Source organism: Scyliorhinus canicula, chromosome 4, assembly GCF_902713615.1.
Source record: "Scyliorhinus canicula chromosome 4, sScyCan1.1, whole genome shotgun sequence".
In the NCBI taxonomy this organism is placed as follows: Eukaryota; Metazoa; Chordata; class Chondrichthyes; order Carcharhiniformes; family Scyliorhinidae; genus Scyliorhinus; species Scyliorhinus canicula.
The window spans coordinates 131,814,957-131,835,905 of NC_052149.1; positions in this window are offsets into that span (position 1 = coordinate 131,814,957).

The following is a 20,949-nucleotide window of genomic DNA, read 5'->3' on the forward strand; positions in this document are numbered from 1 at the left end:
TTCTATCAGCTAGCTAATTTCTGATCCAAACTGCTAAATCACCCTGAATCCCATGCCTCTGTATTTTCTGCAATAGCCTACCGTGGGGAACCTTATCAAACGCTTTACTGAATACAGTACAGGTGAAATACTGATGCAGGTGAGGTCTCAGCCGCCACGCTATGGGAGACATTCAAGGCAGTGGTCAGGGGGGAGTTTATTTCAATTCGGGCCCACAGGGAGAAAGAGGAGTGAACAGAGATGTCAAGGTTGGTGGACAAGATTATGCAGGTGGACAAAAGGTATGTGGCGGGATTGTTGAAGGATAGGCAGAAGCTCCAGATGGAGTTTGGATTGGTGTCCACAAGGAGGTTAGTGGGACAGATGTGGAGGGCCAGAGGGGCAGTGTATAAGTACGGGGAGAAGGTGAGCAGGATGCTGGCCCACTGGCTCAAGAATAGGAGGTGGCGAGGGTGAGTGGTAGGGTGAAGGACGGCAAGGGTGGAGTGATATTGGATCCGGTAGGAGTGAATTATATGTTGGAGGAGTTCTGAAGGAGGCTTTATGAATCGGAATCCCCGGCTGAGGGGGAGGGGATGCGGGATTTTTTGGAGGGGCTGGAATTCCCCAGGGTGGAGGAGCGCCCATTGGATTGGTGGAGGGTATGGAGGCAATGCAGGTAGGGAAGGCTCCGGGTCCGGAGGGTTTCCCTGTAGAGATTTATCAAAAGTTTTTGGGTGACCTGGGGCCCCTGCTGGTGAGGGCGTTTAATGAGTCGTTAGCGCAGGCCACAATATCGCTAATCCTAAAGAAAGACAAGCATCCGAAGCAGTGTGGGTCCTACCATCCAATATCGCTGTTGAATGTGAATGCCAAGTTGCTGGCTAAGATTCTGGCCTCGTGGATTGAGGAATGTGTGCCGGATAGGAGAGGGACCAGACGGGATTTCACATAGAATTTACAGTGCAGAAGGAGGCCATTCGGCCCATCGAGTCTGCACCGGCTCTTGGAAAGAGCACCCTACCCAAGGTCAACACCTCCACCCTATCCCCATAATCCAGTAACCCCACCCAACACTAAGGGCAATTTGGACCCTAAGGGCAATTAATCATGGCCAATTCACCTAACCTGCACATCTTTGGACTGTGGGAGGAAACCGGAGCACCCAGAGGAAACCCACGCAGACACGATGAGAACGTGCAGACTCTACACAGACAGTGACCCAAGCCGGGAATCGAACCTGGGACCCTGGAGCTGTGAAGCATTTGTGCTAACCACTATACTACCGTATGTTGGCCAATATCAGGCTCCTGCTAAATGTCATAATGATGTTTCCGGAGAGCCGAAATGTGGAGGTGGCGGTCGCAATGGCTGCTGAGAAGGCCTTTGATCAGGTAGAGTGGGAGTATTTGTGGGAGGTACAGGGGCGGTTTGGGTAGGGGTTTGCAGATTGAATTTGATTGCGAGACAGGGATGCTTTTCGCCTTGGCGATAGAGTCACTGACGATGGCACTTAGAGCGTCTAAGGGTTGGAAAAGGTTGGTGGGTTGGGCATAGGGTGTCCGTATATGCTGTTGTATATACTGGACCCACTGGAAAGCAAAGGGGGCATCATGGACATTTTGGTGAAATTCAATCTGTTTTCAGGGTACAAATTAAACATGGGAAAGAGTAAGATATTTCCGATTCAGGTGAGGGGGCAGGAGAGGAGGCTGGGCAGACTAGCGTTTAAGGCAATGGGGGCGAGTTTTAGGTATCTCGGCATCCAGATGGCACGAGGGTGGGAGCAATTACACAAGTTGAATCTGGCTTGTTTGATGGAGCAAAAGACTGTGCTCACGATGTTTTTGTTTGCAATCCACATTGTCCTGCTAGTTCTTTGCTAGTTTGTTAGTGCTATTGGGAGGAGTTTAAACTAATTCGGCAGGGTTAAGGGACACAGACTGTTAGCAGATTAGAGACACAATGCATCACAGAAAAGCAATCAGGTCAGAGGGAGTACAGCGAAGTTTCAGGAGAGTAAGACCAGGCTGAATGGCCACTCTTTTAATGCCCGGAGCATTACAGGTAAAATGGACGAATTGCGGGCGAGGATTGACACGTGGAATTATGATATAGTAGCCTTCACGGAGACGTGGTTGAGGGAGGGGCAGGATTGGCAGCTTAACATCCCAGGATACAGAATCTTCAGGAAGGACAGGAGAGGTGCAAAAGAGAGGGAGGCATTGCACTACTAGTTGAGGAGTCAATTACTGCAATAAGGAGAGATGATATCTTGGGGTGGCGTCAAATGAAGCTTTGTGGCTAGAGTTTAGGAATAAAAAAGTGACAGCCACATTGCTAGGTGTTTATTATAGACCCCCAGGTAGCCAGCGGGAAATTGAGGAGCAGATATGTGCGCAATTTGCAGAGGTGTGTAAAAATAATAATAAGGAAATTATAGTGGGTGATTTCAACTTTCCCAACATTAACAGGGATAGTCATTGTGTTAAGGACATAGATGGAGCAGAGTTTGTAAAATGTATACAAGAGAACTTTGTAGCTCAACATGTGGAGGGTCCAACAAGGGCTGGTGCAGTGCTGGACCTAATTCTGGGGAATGAAGCGGGACTGGTGGTTGATGTGATGGTGGGGGCGCATTTTAGTGATAGCGACCACAACATGGTACAATTGTTATGGACAAGGAAATAGAGAAATTGCAGAAAAAGGTCTTGGATTGTGGGAGAGCAGACTTTAGTAAAATAAGGCAGGATCTGGCCAAGGTAGTTTGGAACAAGTTGCTGATGGGGAGATCTACAGAAGAACAGTGGGGGGGTGTTCAAAGAGGAAATGGGAAAGGTACAGGCCCAACGTGTTCCCTCTAGGGTCGTAGGAAGGAGTAACAAGCCCAGAGAACCATGGATGACCAGAGATATTCAGGATACAATGAGAAGGAAGAGGGAGGCTTTTAATAAGTACAAAGGGAGCAAATCAAAAGAGGCAGTAGTGGAGTATAGAAAGTTCAGGATGGAGCTTAAGAAATCAATTATGAGAGCAAAGAGGGCACATGAGAAATCTCTAGCTGGTAAAAGTAGGTGAAATCCCAAGATATTCCATCCATAAGTATATCAATGGGAAGAGGATAACTAGGGAAAAAATAGAGCCCATTATGGACCAAGGGGGAATCTGTGGGTGGAGTTAGAGGACATTGATATTTCACATCTGTCTCCACCCAAGTCAATGACGAGGCAGATATGGAACTTGGGGAGAGGGACTGTGAGGTTACTGAGCAAATTGTCACAGGAAGGGACAAGGTATTGGAGGTGTTGACAGGCTTAAAAGTGGAGAAATCTCCAGGTCCGGATTAATTGTGTCCCAGGTTGCTGTGGGAGATGAGGGAGGAGATTGCAGGCACCCTGATCCAAATTTTTAATTCTTCTCTGGCCAAGGGAGAGGTGCCAGAGGATTGGAGAACCGTGGATGCATTCCCACTTCTTCAGAAAGGCTGTAGGGATACGCCAGATAGCTACAGATCAGTAAGTCTCACGTCAGTGGTGGGGAAACTAATGGAGAAGATTCTGCAGGAGAGAATCTGTCTCCACATGGAGAGGCAAGGTTTGATCAGGAAAAGTCAGCATGGCTTTGTCAGAGGGCGGTCATGCCCAACAAATTTGATTGAATTTTTCTGAGCAGTTGATGTTGTTCGCATGGATTTCAGCAAAGCATTTGACAAGATCCCACATGGGAGACATGTAAAGAAGGGAACTTGAAAAGGTGGATTCAAGGCTGGCTGAACTGTAGGCAACAGAGGGTGATGACAGACAGCTGCTTTAGTAACTGGAAGCCAGTGTCCAGTGACATACCACAGGGATCCGATTCCCGACTCTACCCCCCCCCCCCCACCCCCGACTCTCCCGCCCCCTGACTCCCTCCCCCAACTCCTACCAATTCCTCCACTCCCCCCGACTCGCCTCCCGACTCCCCACCGACTCCCCCCCTTCCCGCCACGACTCGCGACTACCCCCCCCCCCCCCCCCGACTCCCCCTCACGACTCTCCCCCTCCCGAGAGAGAGAGACAGAGAGAGGAAGAGAGAGAGAGACAGAGAGAGAGAGAGAGACACAGAGGGCGGAATTTGATTCTGGAAAAGAGCGAAAGTAACAGGGTAGTTGTTATGGGAGACTTTAACTTTCCTAATATTGACTGGAAAAGATATAGTTCGAGTACATTGGATGGGTCGTTCTTTGTACAATGTGTGCAGGAGGGTTTTCTGACACAATATGTTGACAGGCCAACAAGAGGCGAGGCCACATTGGATTTGGTTTTGGGTAATGAACCAGGCCAGGTGTTAGATCTGGAGGTAAGTGAACACTTTGGAGACAGTGACCACAATTCGGTGACCTTTACATTAGTGATGGAATGGGATAAGTATACCCCGCAGGGCAAGAGTTATAGCTGGGGGAAGTGCAATTATGATGCCATTAGACATGACTTAGGATGTGTAGGTTGGAGAAGTAGGCTGCAAGGGTTGGGCACACTGGATATGTGGAGCTTGTTCAAGGAACAGCTATTGCGTGTTCTTCATCAGTACGTACCAGTCAGACAGGGAGGAAAGGGTAGAGCGAGGGAACCGTGGTTTACCAAAGAAGTGGAATCTCTTGTTAAGAGGAAAAAGGAGGCCTATGTGAAGATGAGGCGGGAAGTTTCAGTTGGGGCGCTTGATAGTTACAGGGAAGCGAGGAAGGATCTAAAGAGAGAGCTAAGACGAGCAAGGAGGGGACATGAGAAGTCTTTGGCAGGTAGGATCAAGGAAAACCCAAAAGCTTTCTATAGGTATGTCAGGAATAAAAGAATGACTAGGGTAAGAGTAGGGCCAGTCAAGGACAGTGGTGGGAAGTTGTGTGTGGAGGCTGAGGAGATAAGCGAGATACTAAATGAATACTTTTTGTCAGTATTCACTCAGGAAAAAGATAATATTGTGGAGGAGAATGCTGAGACCCAGGCTATTAGAATAGATGGCATTGAGGTGAGTAGGGAAGAAGTGTTGGCAATTCTGGACAAGGTGAAAATAGATAAGTCCCCGGGGCCTGATGGGATTTATCCTAGGATTCTCTGGGAAGCCAGGGAAGACATTGCTGAGCCTTTGGCTTTGATTTTTAGGTCATCATTGGCTACAGGAATAGTGCCAGAGGACTGGAGGATAGCAAATGTGGGCCCTTTGTTCAAGAAGGGGAGTAGAGATAACCCCGGTAACTATAGGCCGGTGAGCCAAACATCTGTGGTGGGTAAAGTCTTGGAGAGGATTATAAAAGATACGATTTATAATCATCTAGATAGGAATAATATGATTAGGGATAGTCAGCATGGTTTTGTGAAGGGTAGGTCATGCCTCACAAACCTTATCGAGTTCTTTGAGAAGGTGACTGAACAGGTGGATGAGGGTAAAGCAGTTGATGTGGTGTATATGGATTTCAGTAAAGCGTTTGATAAGGTTCCCCACGGTCGGCTATTGCAGAAAATACGGAGGCTGGGGATTGAGGGTGATTTAGAGATGTGGATCAGAAATTGGCTAGTTGAAAGAAGACAGAGAGTGGTGGTTGATGAGAAATGTTCAGAATGGAGTTCAGTTACGAGTGGCGTACCACAAGGATCTGTTCTGGGGCCGTTGCTGTTTGTCATTTTTATAAATGACCTAGAGGAGGGAGCAGAAGGATGGGTAAGTAAATTTGCAGACGACACTAAAGTTGGTGGAGTTGTAGACAGTGCGGAAGGATGTTGCAGGTTACAGAGGGACATAGATAAGCTGCAGAGCTGGGCTGAGAGGTGGCAAATGGAGTTTAATGTGGAGAAGTGTGAGGTGATTCACTTTGGAAAGAATAACAGGAATGCGGAATATTTGGCTAATGGTAAAATTCTTGGTAGTGTGGATGAGCAGAGGGATCTCGGTGTTCATGTACATAGATCCCTGAAAGTTGCCACCCAGGTTGATAGGGTTGTGAAGAAGGCCTATGGTGTGATGGCCTTTATTGGTAGAGGGATTGAGTTCCGGAGCCATGAGGTCATGTTGCAGTTGTACAAAACTCTAGTACGGCCGCATTTGGAGTATTGCGTACAGTTCTGGTCGCCTCATTATAGGAAGGACGTGGAAGCTTTGGAACGGGTGCAGAGGAGATTTACCAGGATGTTGCCTGGTATGGAGGGGAAATCTTATGAGGAAAGGCTGATGGACTTGAGGTTGTTTTCGTTAGAGAGAAGAAGGTTAAGAGGTGACCTAATAGAGGCATACAAAATGATCAGTGGGTTAGATAGGGTGGACAGCGAGAGCCTTCTCCCGCGGATGGAGGTGGCTAACACGAGGGGACATAGCCTTAAATTGAGGGGTAATAGATATAGGACAGAGGTCAGAGGTGGGTTTTTTACGCAAAGAGTGGTGAGGCCGTGGAATGCCCTACCTGCAACAGTAGTGAACTCGCCAACATTGAGGGCATTTAAAAGTTTATTGGATAAGCATATGGATGATAAGGGCATAGTGTAGGTTAGATGGCCTTTAGTTTTTTTCCATGTCGGTGCAACATTGAGGGCCGAAGGGCCTGTACTGCGCTGTATCGTTCTATGTTCTATGTTAATTCTCCACAAGGCTCGATGCCGTCGTGAAACACGGAGACGTTCACGACGGCGTCAGAGGCCGCTCCTCGCCCCCTACTCTCCCCCCGGGGTGCTAGGAGGGCCGTGCTGTAAATCTCGGCCACGGGGCCTTGTCGCTGGCGTCAAGGCCCGGCACGCCGAGAATGACGTGGCCGGCGCGCCTAATGACGTCAGCCGCGCATGCGCAGGTTGGCCAGCACCAACCCGCGCATGCGCGGCTGACGTCACGACGGCTGAAGGCTCCAACCTGCGCATGCGTGGTTGTCATCTTCCCCTCCGCTGCCCTGCAATTCGTGGCGGCTTGATCTTGTGGGGTGGCGGAGGGGAAAGAGTGCGTCCCTTTGAGACACCGGCCCGACGATCGGTGGGCACCGATCGCTGGCCAGTCCCCTCCCGAGCACGGTCGTGGTGCTCACTCCCCTCTCCGCCCCCCACAAACCACAAACCAGCTTTTGCCGCCATGTTCACGCCGGCAGCGACCAGGTGTAGTTGCCGCCGGCGTGAACCGGTCGGGAACAGCAGGCCGCTCGGCCCATCCGGGTCGGAGATTCGCGGGTCGCCATGAAAAACGGCGGCCTGCGATTTTCCGAGCGGCGTGTCGCAAAACGCGACACGCCATTTTGTGGGGGGTGGTGGAATTGTGGGGGTGCCAGAGCGGCCCTCCCACGATTCTCCCACCCGGCGTGGGAGCGGAGAATCGCGCCGAGAGACAGAGAGAGAGAGAGAGACAGAGAGAGAGAGAGACAGAAAGAGAGAGAGACAGAAAGAGAGAGAGACAGAAAGAGAGACAGAAAGAATGAGAGAGAGACAGAAAGAGAGAGAGAGACAGAGAGAGAGAGAGAGACAGAGAGAGAGAGAGACAGAGAGAGAGAGGGACAGAGAGAGAGAGACGGCTATTGGGCGCAGATGTGCATCTGATGGTCACACATCATCTGCACGTTCATCGGGTAGACTGTCATCTGCAGGTGCCCATGGGGTGACATGCATCCCGTCGATCACTCCCTCGACCCGGGGTATGTTAGTGATGGCAGTGAACCTTGCTGCACAGGCATCCTGGTGGACTCAGTCCACATTGAAATGGATGTATTGTGGGGAGGCATGGTGGCGCAGTGGTTAGCACTGGGGTCTTACAGTATTAATGCCGCTGTGGAGGCACGAAGAAGGGATGAAGTGACAACTGCTGACCATATCAGGGATAGTGATCCCAATTCAGTTAGATTAAGTTTTACCGTGGAAAAGGACAGAGATAAAGCAGGATTAAAAATTTTGAGGTGGGGGAAGGCAAATTTTGTAGAAATGAGAAGGACTTAGCTGAGGTGGACTGGCCAGCACTGCTCGAGAATAAATCTGTGGAAAACCAGTGGGAGGCATGAAAAGGAAAAATTCTAAATGTACAAAGTAGACATGTCCCCTCCAAAAATAAGAATGGTAGACCCCCCTCCTCCACCCCCGGTTGTCTAGAGGAGTACAGGATCAAACAGAAAAAGAAAGTTTACACAGGCTTAAAAGCACTGCAGATAACCCAGATGAGTACAGAAAGTGCAGAAAGTTTGTTGACCCATTGAGTACATCATCCCTTCTCACAACTGGAATTGACTGAAAAGTCAAAAAGGAAACAAGGAAATCAAAGAGAGGGCATGAAAAAAGATAGCAAGTAAAGTTAAAGAAAACCCAAAGAACCTTTACCTATATATTAATGGTAAACGGTTAGTTAAAAAAGAAGTGTGACCTATCAGAAATGCAGAGGGGAACTTGTGTATAGAGGCAGAGGCTGCGGGAAGGATTTTAAATGAATATTTTGCCTCCCTGTTTACAAAGGAAATGGATGATGCAGATCTAGTAGTCCAGGAGGAACATTGTGAGATACTGGATGGGATAATCATGAAGAGGGGGGAAGTACTCGAAGGATTGAAATCCCTGAAAATTTATAAGTCGCCAGTGTCATGATGTGCAAATATGCAGATAATGATATACAGACAGGCAGCTAATGAACACAGAAAACAGGACATGACCAATGAGCAGGCAGGACACTCGGGGGGGGGGGGGGGGGGGGGGGGGGTGGTATCTCACTATAAAAGGCACGAGGCACTCACACTCCGCCTCTTTCCACTGATGAACATCTACAGAGTGAGTCAGGGTGTATGTACAGTATCACACCTCCAGCACGTGGCTAAGAGCTAGTCTGGTTCAGTCAGACAGAGTAACCACACTTAGTTTAGCAGAGAGTCAAACTCATAGAGAACTGTGCTAACTGTGCTACTGGTTCAATAAATCAGATTGAACTAACTTCACGGTCTGGAGTATCTTTTGGTCAAAGCTGCATCCAGTTGCAGCCTGTGTTATCCCACAGTACATAACACATCATGATACCAGGAGACTGTTTAATCTAGGTGGTTTACGTCGGTCCATTCCGTGATGACCAGCGAATCTATCCCGGCGCCATGAAAAAGATTCGGGCTCCTCACCAGCTCAGGACCTCCGGCAATCTCAGTGCCAACTGGCGGACATTCAAGCAAAAATATCTGCTGTACATCGAAGCTTCAGACCTCGTAGGTGTATCTGATGCCAGAAAGATCGCGCTTCCCCTCTCAACAGCGGGTGATCAAGCCATCGAACTCTTGAACTCTTTTCACTTCACCGAAGGCCAGGACAAGACAAAGTTTCAGATCATCCTGGACAAGTTTGACAGTCACTGTGAAGTGGACACCAATGAAATCTTCAAGCACTACATATTCAAATAGCGTCCACAAGGTAGAGATGAATCATTCAACTCCTTACCTAACCTCTGCCTGCTAGCGCTGTCCTGCAACTTTGGTGATATAGCTGACTCTATGATCATTGACCAAATCGTTTTTGGAGTTCAATCTGATCCTCTGAGAGAGCAGCTACTGAAAATCAAGCATATGACCCTGCCAGTCGCAACTGAAACATGCACAGTGCATGAACAAGCCAAAAATCGCGATGCCCAGTACATATTGGCTGAAAATGAGAAACTTGCCTCCCATGAGGCAGAGAGTGTGCAGGCCATCTACCGGATGCAGCGCCTCAACATTGATAAAGCGGCCATTTTGCGTGCTTTTCCCGGGGCCCCACGCATGCGCGATGCGAACGGGATAACAAAGCGGCCGACACCCGCACTGCTCATGTGCATCGACGCGCGGAGCATCAGGGCACCGACGGCATGACGTGCTCGAACTGCGGCAACACCCACTGAAAGAAACACTGACCTGCAAGAAGCAGGCGATGTTTAAACTGCAGGCAGCCTGGACACTATGCAGCCTTGTGCAGGTCTGCACCACCAGTCAGGGGCCAGCGCTCCCAATTCCGACGACGGCGTGTTCAAAGTCTGCAACAACGATTACAGGATTCTGATCCTGGCAGCACAACGGATCCAGAGGAAGGATGCCTGGATTCCGTCTACTGTGTGGGCATCATTATCAAATGTGAATATGCCACATCCAACTCATCACAACTGCAGTCCATCCTCGCTGTGGATTCTGCGGACGAATGGCGTGCGGTGATGCAGGTCAACCACTGTTCCATCCAGTTTAAGCTGGACACAGGTGCTTTTGCCAACCTCCTCTCACAGGCAGATTTCAAACGCATCAAGAAGCCCCCCAAGGTCCTTCCGGCAGCCTGCAGGCTCCCGGACTACAATGGAAATGCCATCATGGCACTGGGATCCTGCCATCCACTCGTCTCCAACCGGAGCACCCATGCACGGTTACGTTTTGAAATTGTCAAGCCAGACAGGGCATCCCTACTTGGCGCGCATGCCTGCAAGCAGCTGAACTTCGTGCAGCGGGTTTATGCAACAACATCCTCCAATGAGGATCTTCAGGCCGGCATTGACGACATCCTCGCTCAGTATCTGGATGTGTTCGATGGGATGGACACGCTGCCATATTGATACAAGATTCTGCTTCGACTTGATGCCAAGCCAGTGGTCCACGCACCACTCCCGGCTCCACTGAGGGAGCGCCTGAAGGCACAGCTCAAGGATCGTCAGGACCAGGGCATCATTTCCAAGGTAACCGAACCAACTGACTGGGTCAGCTCAATGGTATGTGTTAGAAAGAGTTCGGGAGACCTGCGCATCTGCATTGATCCTCAATAAGAATATATATATATATTTAAAATAATTTTTATTCAAATTTTTCAACAACAAATTTTCTCCCAACAATAAAATAAACAAGGCATAGAAAAAACAGAAAGAAAAGCCCCCCCCCTCCCCCATACAAAGCAATAAATTAATAACAAAAAAGAAAGTAACAAACATATAGTTGCAAAAACAAACCCCCTTAACTGACCCATAATTCCCCCCCCCCCCCCCCCCCCCCCCCCCCCCCCCCCCCCCCCCCCCCCCCCGGGGTTGCTGCTGAGATTGACCACCCCCTAAAACTCCGCCAGGAAATCAAGAAAAGGCTGCCACCACCTGAAGAACCCTTGCACCGACCCCTCAGGGCAAACTTGACCCTCTCCAGTTTGGTGAACCCGGCTATATCGTTAATCCAGGATTCTGGGCTCGGGGGCTTCGCGTCCCTCCACTGTAAAAGAATCCTACGCCGGGCTACTAGAGACGCAAAGGCCAGGATACCGGCCTCTCTCGCCTCCTGCACTCCCGGCTCCGATGCTACCCCAAAGATAGCTCCCAGCCCATTTCCACCCAGGAACCGACCACCTTGGACAAGGTCCCCACAACCCCCTTTCAAAACCCCTCCAACGCCGGGCACGCCCAGAACATGTGGGTGTGATTCGCCGGGCCTCCCGAACACCTCCCACACCTGTCCTCACCCCCAAAGAAACGGCTCAGCCTGGCCCCAGTCATGTGCGCCCTATGCAGCACCTTCAGCTGAATTAAGGTGAGCCGTGCGCAAGAAGAGGGCAAATTCACCCTCCCCAGGGCGTCCGCCCACGTCCCTTCGTCGATCTCCTCCCCTAGCTCCTCCTCCCACTTCGCTTTCAGCTCCTCCACCGAGGCCTCTTCCCCCTCCTGCATCACCTGATAAATTGCCGAGATCCTACCCTCACCGATCCACGTCCCCGAGAGCACCCTATCCTGCACCCCCCTAGGCGGCAGCAGCGGGAACTCCACCACCTGCCGCTTAACAAATGCCCTGATCTGCATATACCTGAAAGTATTCCCGGGGGGAGACCCCACTTCCCCCCCAACTCCTCTAAAGTCGCAAACTTCCCATCGAGGAAAAGGTCCCCCATCCACCTGATGCCTGCCCTATGCCAACTCAAAAACCCATCTATTCTCCCTGGTGCAAACCGGTGGTTGCCCCGTATCGGGGCCCACACTGAGGCCTTCACTTCCCCCCTATGCCGCCTCCAGTGCCCCCAAATTTTGAGGGAAGCCACCACTACTGGACTCGTAGAATACCTTGCCGGGGGGAGTGGGAGCGGGGCCGTCACCAAACTCGTATCCACACAGGGCGCCGCCTCCAGCCTCTTCCATGCGGCACCCTCCCCCTCCATCACCCACCTACGAATCATTGCCACATCCGCAGCCCAGTAGTACCCACACAGGTTGGGCAACGCCAAACCACCTACCTCCCTGCCTCGCTCCAGGAATACCCTCCTCACTCTCGGGGTCTTCCGCGCCCACACGAACCCCAGAATACTCTTATTAACCCTCCTAAAGAAAGCCTTCGGAATCAAGATGGGGAGACACTGGAAGAGAAACAAAAACCTCGGCAGCACCGTCATCTTAACCGACTGGACCCTGCCCGCCAAAGAGAGTGGCAGCGCATCCCACCTCCTAAACTCCTCCTCCATCTGTTCCACCAGCCTCGAAAAGTTTAGCCTATGCAGGGGCCCCCAGCCCCTAGCTATCTGGACGCCAAGATATCTAAAGCTCCTCTCCACCCTCTTCAATGGGAGCTCCCCTATCTCCCTCTTCTGGTCCCCCAAGTGCAGCACAAACAGTTCACTCTTCCCCACGTTGAGCTTGTAGCCCGAAAAGTTCCCAAACTCCCCAAGTATCCTCAACACCTCTGGCATCCCCCCCGCCGGATCCGCGATGTACAGCAGTAAATCATCCGCGTACAGCGACAACCGGTGCTCCTCCTCGCCCTTGCACAATCCCCCTCCAGTTCTTCGAATCCCTCAGTGCCATGGCCAGGGGTTCAATCGCTAACGCGAAGAGCAGGGGAGACAAGGGGCACCCCTGCCTCATCCCCCGGGACAGTCAAAAGACCACGACCTCCTCCCATTCGTCACCACACTCGCTACTGGGGCACTATACAGCAGCCTCACCCAGCTAATGAATCTCTCACCAAACCCAAATCTCCTCAACACCTCCCACAGGTAGCTCCACTCCACCCTATCGAAGGCTTTCTCCGCATCCATCGATGCTACTATTTCCGCCTCCCCATCCGCCGACGACATCATCATAACATTAAGAAGCCGCAGCACATTGACATTCAGCTGCCTCCCCTTCACAAACCCCGTTTGGTCCTCATGGATAACCAGCGGGACCACATCTTCCACACTCCTGGACAGTATCTTAGTCAACAACTTTGCGTCCACGTTGAGGAGCGAGATCGGCCTGTAAGACCCACACTGGAAGGGGGTCCTTATCCCGCTTCAGAATCAGTGAAATTATTGCTCTAGACATCGTCGGGGGCAAAGCCCCCCCCCCCTCCTTCGTCTCGTTCAGGGTCCTCACTAACAACGCGCCCAGCAAGTCTGAGAACTTCTTATAAAACTCCACCGGGAACCCGTCAGGTCCCGGCGCTTTCCCTGTCTGCATGTTCCCCAGTGCCTTCATCAGCTCCTCCAACTCGATTGGGGGCCCCAGCCCCTCCACCTGCTCCTCCTCCACTCTTCGGAACTCCAGCTTATCCAGAAAGCGGTCCATCCCGCCCACCTTCCTAGGGGGCACCGACCGGTACAGCTCCAAGTAGAAGGACCTGAACAACCCATTAATGTCCCTAGCACTCCGCACCAGGTTCCCACCTGCATCTGTGACTTCCCCTATCTCTCTCGCTGCCTCCCACTTCCGGAGCTGGTGGGCCAACATCCGACTTGCCTTCTCCCCGTACTCATGCGCCCCCTGCGCCCTCCTCCACTGCGCCTCCGCCTTCCGGGTGGTCAGTATATCGAACTCCACTTGGGGACTGCGACGCTTCCTCAAAAGCCCCTCTTCTGGGACATCCGCATACCTCCTGTCCACCCTTACCATATCTTCCACCAACCTCTCCCTCTCAACCCTCTCCCCCCTCTCCCTGTGCGCATGAATAGATATCAGCTCCCCTCTAACCACTGCCTTCAGCGCTTCCCAGACCACTCCAACTTGCACCTCCCCATTGTCATTAGCTTCCAAATACCCCTCTATGCACCTACGGACCCGCCCACATACTTCCTCCTCTGACAGAAGCCCCACATCTAGCCTCCACAGCGGGCCCTGATCCTTCCCCTCTCCCAGCTCCAGGTCCACCGAATGCAGAGCGTGGTCAGATATGACAATCGCCGAATACTCCACCCCCACCACTCTTGGGATTAACGCCCTGCTGAGGACAAAAAAATCGATCCGGGAATAAGCCTTGTGGACATGGGAGAAAAAGGAAAACTCCCTACCTCCCGGCCTAAAAAGCCTCCAAGGGTCTACCCCTCCCATCTGATCCATGAACCCCGTCAGCACTGAGGCCGCCGCCGGCCTCTTGCCCGTCTTAGACCTCGAACAATCGAGAGCTGGATCCAACACTGTATTAAAATCCCCTCCCAAGATCAAGCCTCCCGTCTCCAGGTCCGGAATCCGGCTGAACATTCGCCGCATGAAACCTGCATCGTCCCAGTTGGGGGCGTACACATTAACCAGAACCACCCGCTCCCCTTGAAGCCTACCACTCACCATTACGTATCTACCACAGCTATCCGCCACCACACTCAACGCCACGAACGACAAGCTCTTGCCAACTAAAATTGCTACCCCTCGATTCTTCGCATCTAGCCCCGAGTGGAACACCTGCCCAACCCAGCCTCTTCTCAGCCTCACCTGATCAGCCACCTTAAGGTGCGTCTACTGGAGCATAGCCACGTCCGCTCCCAGCCCCTTCAAATGCGCCAGTCAGCCATAGCTCTCACTCGGCTCACCAAGTGCCCACAGAACCCCCCCAGGCCCGTTCCCCACGGTGGCAGACACCCCTCCCAACCCCCCCCCCCCCCCCCCATCACCAGCAGCTCCCCTTCGGCCCCTGCAGCAGCAACCCAGTACCACCCCCCCCCCCCCCCCCCTCAGCTGCGTAATCCCTTCCATCGTACTTCCATAAGTCAGCTGACTCCTGCTGACCCCGGCTGCCCAACCACCCCCCCGCCCCGGTGTAACACAACCACCATTCCCCCCCTCCCACTGCCGGCCCCGCCCACTGCTCCTCCAGCGCGGGAAGAAAACCCGCGCTTTCATCCCAAACCCCGCCCCCCTGACCCAACACGCGGGAAAAAGACGGGCACCTGACCCAGCGGGACCGCGAACAGCTCCCCAGCCCTCCACCAGTTAAAAACAAGGAAGCACCCGAATAAATAAATAACAACCCAAAAAAGCAAAAAGGCATCAACAAACACAACCAGAAAAATGAAAGGATACCCAGGAGGACAAGGCCTAGCATCTAGCCCCGATCATGTACATCAGTCCCCAGCCCTCCAGTCCTCAGTTTGAGTCCAACTTCTCTGCCTGGACGAAGGCCCAGGCATCCTCCGGGGAATCAAAGTAAAGCTGGTGATCCTTGTAAGTGACCCAGAGGCGAGCCGGCTGTAACAGCTCAAACTTCACCCCCTTCTTGTGAAGCATTGCCTTTGTCTGATTAAAACCAGCCCTTCTCTTCGCCACCTCCACGCTCCAATCCTGATAAATCCTGATCTCTGCATTCTCCCACTTGCTGCTCCTCTCCTTCTTCGCCCATCTCAGCACACACTCATGGTCAACGAAGCGGTGAAAATGGAACAGCACCTCCCTAGGTGGCTCGTTCGGCTTGGGCTTCCTCAACAGCACTCGATGGGCACCCACAGCTCCAAGGGCCCCTGGAATGACCCCGCGCCCATTAACGAGTTCAACATCGCAGCCAGATAGGCCCCCAAATCCGAACCTTCCAGCCCCTCCGGGAGGTCCAGGATCTGCAAGTTCTTCCGACAGGAGCGGTTCTCCATCTCCTCCATCCTCGCTAGCCGTTTCTTGTGGAGCGCCTCACTGCCAGGCCTAGGAGTTTGTCCTCGCTCTCCGAGGCCTTTTGCCGTAGCTCTCGGACCTCTGCACCCTGAGCCGTCTGAGTCGCCATGAGCTTGTCCAGCTGGACTTTTCCCGGTGTGGGAACGCATCCACTGCGCTTATCTGCCGGTGGATGGACTGGACCAGGAGCGGAGCGGTTAAAGAAGGCTCTGCACCTTCAACACACCGTTTGGCAGGTACTGCTATAATCGCATGCCGTTTGGCATTGTCTCAGCATCGGCGATCTTTCATCGCATCATGGAGCAGATGATGGAGGGCATTGAAGGGGTTTGTGTGTACGTGGACGACGTTATCACATGATCCATGACCCCTGAAGAGCATGTTTCGCGAATCCAGCAGGTATTCCACCGTGTCCATGCCAATGGCCTGAAGCTGAACAGGTCCAAATGCTGCTTTGGCATGTCAACACTCAAGTTCCTAGGTGACCAGATCTCTCAGCAGGGTGTGCGCCTGGACACAGACAAGGTCAAGGCCATCGAAGCCATGAAGGTCCCGGAAGACAAGAAGGCGGTGTTGCGCTTCCTGGGCGTGGTCAATTTTCTGGGCAAGTTCATCCTAAACATGGTCTCACACACCACGGCCCTACAAAACCTGGTGCAAAAGTCCACTGCCTTTGAGTGGAAGGCAGCACATCAGGCAGAGTTGTTGGAGCTAAAAACCAAGCTCACCACTGCACCCGTCTTGGCATTTTTCGACCCCAACAGGGAGACAAATATTTCAACAGATGCGAGCCAGGATGGCATCGGTGCGGTGCTGCTTCAACACGATGACACTTCATCCTGGGCACCTGTAGCCTACGCATCGAGGGCCATGATGCCCACCAAAACACGGTATGCGCAAATAGAGAAGAAATGCCTGGGTCTTCTCACTGGAATTCTCAAGTTTCACGACTATGTCTACGGCCTGCCAACATTCACAGTCGAGACGGATCACAGGCCTCTGGTCCACATTATCCACAAGGACCTGAACGACATGACGTCCCGGCTGCAGCGCATCCTCCTCAGACTCAGAAGGTACGACTCTGACTTAGTGTACACGCCTGGCAAGGAGTTCATCATCACTGATGCATTGTCCCGCTCCATCACATTGCCTAGTGAACCACTGGAAATCATCCGGCAGATTGAATCACAGGTGCAGCTGTGTGCTAGCTCCCTCCCGGCGTCTGATGAGAAGATGGTTCATATCCGCAAGGAGACAGTCAAAGACCCCCTCTTGCAGCGTGTCATGCACCACCTTGCCAATGGCTGGCAGAAAGGGCAGTGCCCTCAATTTTATAATGTAAAGGACAACCTGATGGTGATTGATGGTATCCTCCTCAAGCTGGACTGGATTGTCATTCCACATAGTCTCCAGAGCTTGGTGCTCAGCTAAATCCATGAGGGGCACCTGGGCGTCGAGAAGTGCAGACGCAGAGCCAGGCAAGCTGTCTACTGCCCTGGGATTAGCCAGGACATCTCGAACATGGTCCTCAACTGTGTGACCTGTCAACGCTTCCAGCCAGCACAGAGCAAGGAGACGCTCCAGCAGCATGAAATCAAGACCTCCCCATGTTCCAAAGTTGGCATCGACCTCTTTTGTGCGAATGGCCATGACTACGTGTTGATTATTGACTATTTCTTCAATTACCCTGAAGTCGTGAAGCTCTCAGACCTCACTTCTCGGACGGTCATTAAGGCCTGTAAGGTGACGTTGTCCAGGAATGATATCCCACTCACTGTCATGAGTGACAATGGCCCGTGCTTCAGCAGCCACGAGTGTTCTATGTTTGACAAGTTGTACCATTTCAAACTTGTCACTTCCAGCCCACACTATCCACAGTCCAATGGGAAGGTGGAAAAAGGGGTGCACATTGTGAAACAGTTGATCTGCAAGGCCGCGGATTCTGCTTCTGATATCTACCTCGCGCTACTTACGTACAGGGCGACCCCACTGTCCACTGGCATGTCGCCGACTCAGCTCCTGATGAATAGGGACCTGGTTACTGAGGGAAGTAAGAGAGGAAATAGCTGGGGCCTTAACAGATACCTTTGCAGCATCCTTGAACACGGGTGAGCTACCGGAGGACTGGAGAATTGCTAATGTTTCCCCCTTGTTTAAGAAGGGTAGCAGGGATAATCCAGGTAATTATAGACCGGTGAGCCTGATGTCAGTGGTAGGGAAGCTGCTGGAGAAGATACTGAGGGATAGGATCTATTCCCATTTGGAAGAAAATGGGCTTATCAGTGATAGGCAACATGGTTTTGTGCAGGGAAGGTTATGCCTTACCAACTTAATAGAATTCTTTGAGGAAGTGACAAAGTTGATTGATGAGGGAAGGGCTGTAGATGTCATATACATGGACTTCAGTAAGGCATTTGATAAGGTGCCCCATGGTAGGCTGATGGAGAAAGTGAAGTCTCATGGGGGTCCAGGGTCTACTAGCTAGATGGATAAAGAACTGGCTGGGCAACAGGAGACAGAGAGTAGTAGTGGAAGGGAGTTTGTCAAAATGGAGAACTGTGACCAGTGGTGTTCAACAGGGATCCGTGCTCGGACCACAGTTGTTTGTGATATACATAAATGATCTGGAGGAAGGTATAGGTGGTCTGATTAGCAAGTTTGCAGATGACACTAAGATTGATGGAGTAGCAGATAGTGAAGGGGACTGTCAGCGAATACAGCTGAATATAGATAGATTGGAGAGTTGGGTGGAGAAATGGCAGATGGAGTTCAATCCGGGAAAATGCGAGGTGATGCATTTTGGAAGATCCAATTCAAGAGCGAACTATATGGTAAATGAAAAAGCCCTAGGGAAAATTGATGTACAGAGAGATCTGGGTGTTCAGGTACATTGTACCCTGAAGGTGGCTGCGCAGGTTGATAGAGTGGTCAAGAAGGCATACGGGGGCAGCACGGTGGCCTAGTGGTTAGCACAGCTGCCTCACGGCGCTGAGGTCCCAGGTTCGATCCCGGCTCTGGGTCACTGTCCGTGTGGAGTTTGCACATTCTCCCCGTGTCTGCGTGGGTTTCACCCCCACAACCCCAAAGATGTGTAGGATAGGTGAATTGGCCACGCTAAATTGCCCCTTAATTGGAAAAAATTATTGGGTACACTAAATTTAAAAAAAAAAGAAGGCATACGGCATGCTTTCCTTCATCGGAAGGGGTATTGAGTACAAGAGTTGTCAGGTCATGTCACAGACTTTGGTTCGGCCACATTTGGAATACTTTGTACAGTTCTGGTCGCCACATTACCAAAAGGATGTGGATGCTTTAGAGAGGGTGCAGAGGAGGATCACCAGGATGTTGCCTGGTATGGAGGGTGCTAGCTATGAAGAGAGGTTGAGTAGATTAGCATAATTTTCATTAGAAAGACGGAGGTTGAGGGGGGACCTCATTGAGGTCTACAAAATCATGAGAGGTATAGACAGGGTGGATAGCAAGAAGCTTTTTTCCCAGAGTGGGGGACTCAATTACTAGGGGTCACGAGTTCAAGGTGAGAGGGGAAAAGTTTAAGGGAGATATGCGTGGAAAATTCTTTATGCAGAGGGTGGTGGGTGCCTGGAACGCATTACCGGTGGAGGTGGTAGAGGCGGGCACGATAGCGTCATTTAAGATGTATGAAATGAAAATGAAAATGAAAATCGCTTGTCACAAGTAGGCTTCAAATGAAGTTACTGTGAAAAGCCCCTAGTTGCCACATTCCGGCGTCTGTTCGGGAGGCTGTTACAGGAATTGAACCATGCTGCTGGCCTGCCTTGGTGTGCTTTCAAAGCCATCGATTTAGCCCTGTGCTAAACAACCCCTGTTAAACATCTGTGCTAGACAGATACATGAATGAACAGGGAGCAGAGGGATACAGATCCTTAGAAAATAGGCAACAGTTTTAGAAAGAGGATCTGGATCAGCGCATGGCTTGGAGTACTGAAGGGCCTGTTCCTGTGCATGTAATTTTTCTTTGTTCCTTGTTCTCTTTGTTCAGGTTGCCCCTCAACCTCTGTCGTTCCAGTGAGAACAAACCAAGTTTATCCAACCTCTCCTTATAGCTAATGCCCTCCATATCAGGCAACATCTTAAACCTCTTATGTACTTTCTCTAAACGTCTACATCCTTCTGGTCGTGTGGCGACCAGAATTGAACACTATATTCCAAGTGTGGCCTAACTAAGGTTCTACACAGCTGCAGCATGACGTGCCAATTTTTATACTCAATGCCCCGTCCAATGAAGGCAAGCACGCCGAATGTCTTCTTGACTATCTTCTTCACCTGCACTGCCACTTTCAGTGACCTGTGGACCACTACCTGTCAATACTCTAAATACTACATATTTCCCACCTGTATTAGACCTTCCAAAATGCATTACTTCACATTTGTCTGGATCAAACTTCATCTGCAATCTCTCTGCCCAAGTCTCCAACTGATCAATGTCCTGCTGTATTCACTCCACTAGGTTCTCTATCTCCCTCCCTCCTGTATTCTGACTCCTCGTTGTTCGAAATCTGACCCACTATGGTCGTGTCACCAACAAACTTGTAGATGGAGTTGGAACCAACTTTTGCCATGCCATGTGTATATAGGGTGTAAAGTATGCAACCTTGCAGGGCCCTGGTATTGAGGGCTATCGTGGAGGAGGTGTTGTTGTTTATTCTTACTGATTGTGGTCTGTGTGCCAGAAAGTCAAGGATCCAGTTGCAGAGTTAGGAGCCAAGTCCTAGGTTTTGGAACTTTGATATGAATGAAATGAAAAATGATAATCGCTTATTGTCACGAGTAGGCTTCAAATGAAGTTAATGTGAAAGGCCCCTAGTCGCCACATTCCGGCGCCTGTTCGGGGAGGCTGTTATGGGAATCGAACCGTGCTGCTGGCCTGCTTGGTCTGCTTTCAAAGCCAGCGATTTAGCCCAGTGTGATATGAGCTTCGTAGAGATAATGGTGTTGAAGGCGGAGCTGTAGTAAGTAAATTGGAGTCTGACGTTGGAGTCCTTGTTGTCGAGATGCTCTCGCGATGAGTGTAAGGCCAGACGTCTGCTGTGGACCAGTTGCAGCGGTATGCGAATTGCAGTGGATCTAGGGTTCTGGGAGTATGGAGTTGATGGGCTTCATGACCATCCTCTCGAAGCACTTCATTATGATTGATGT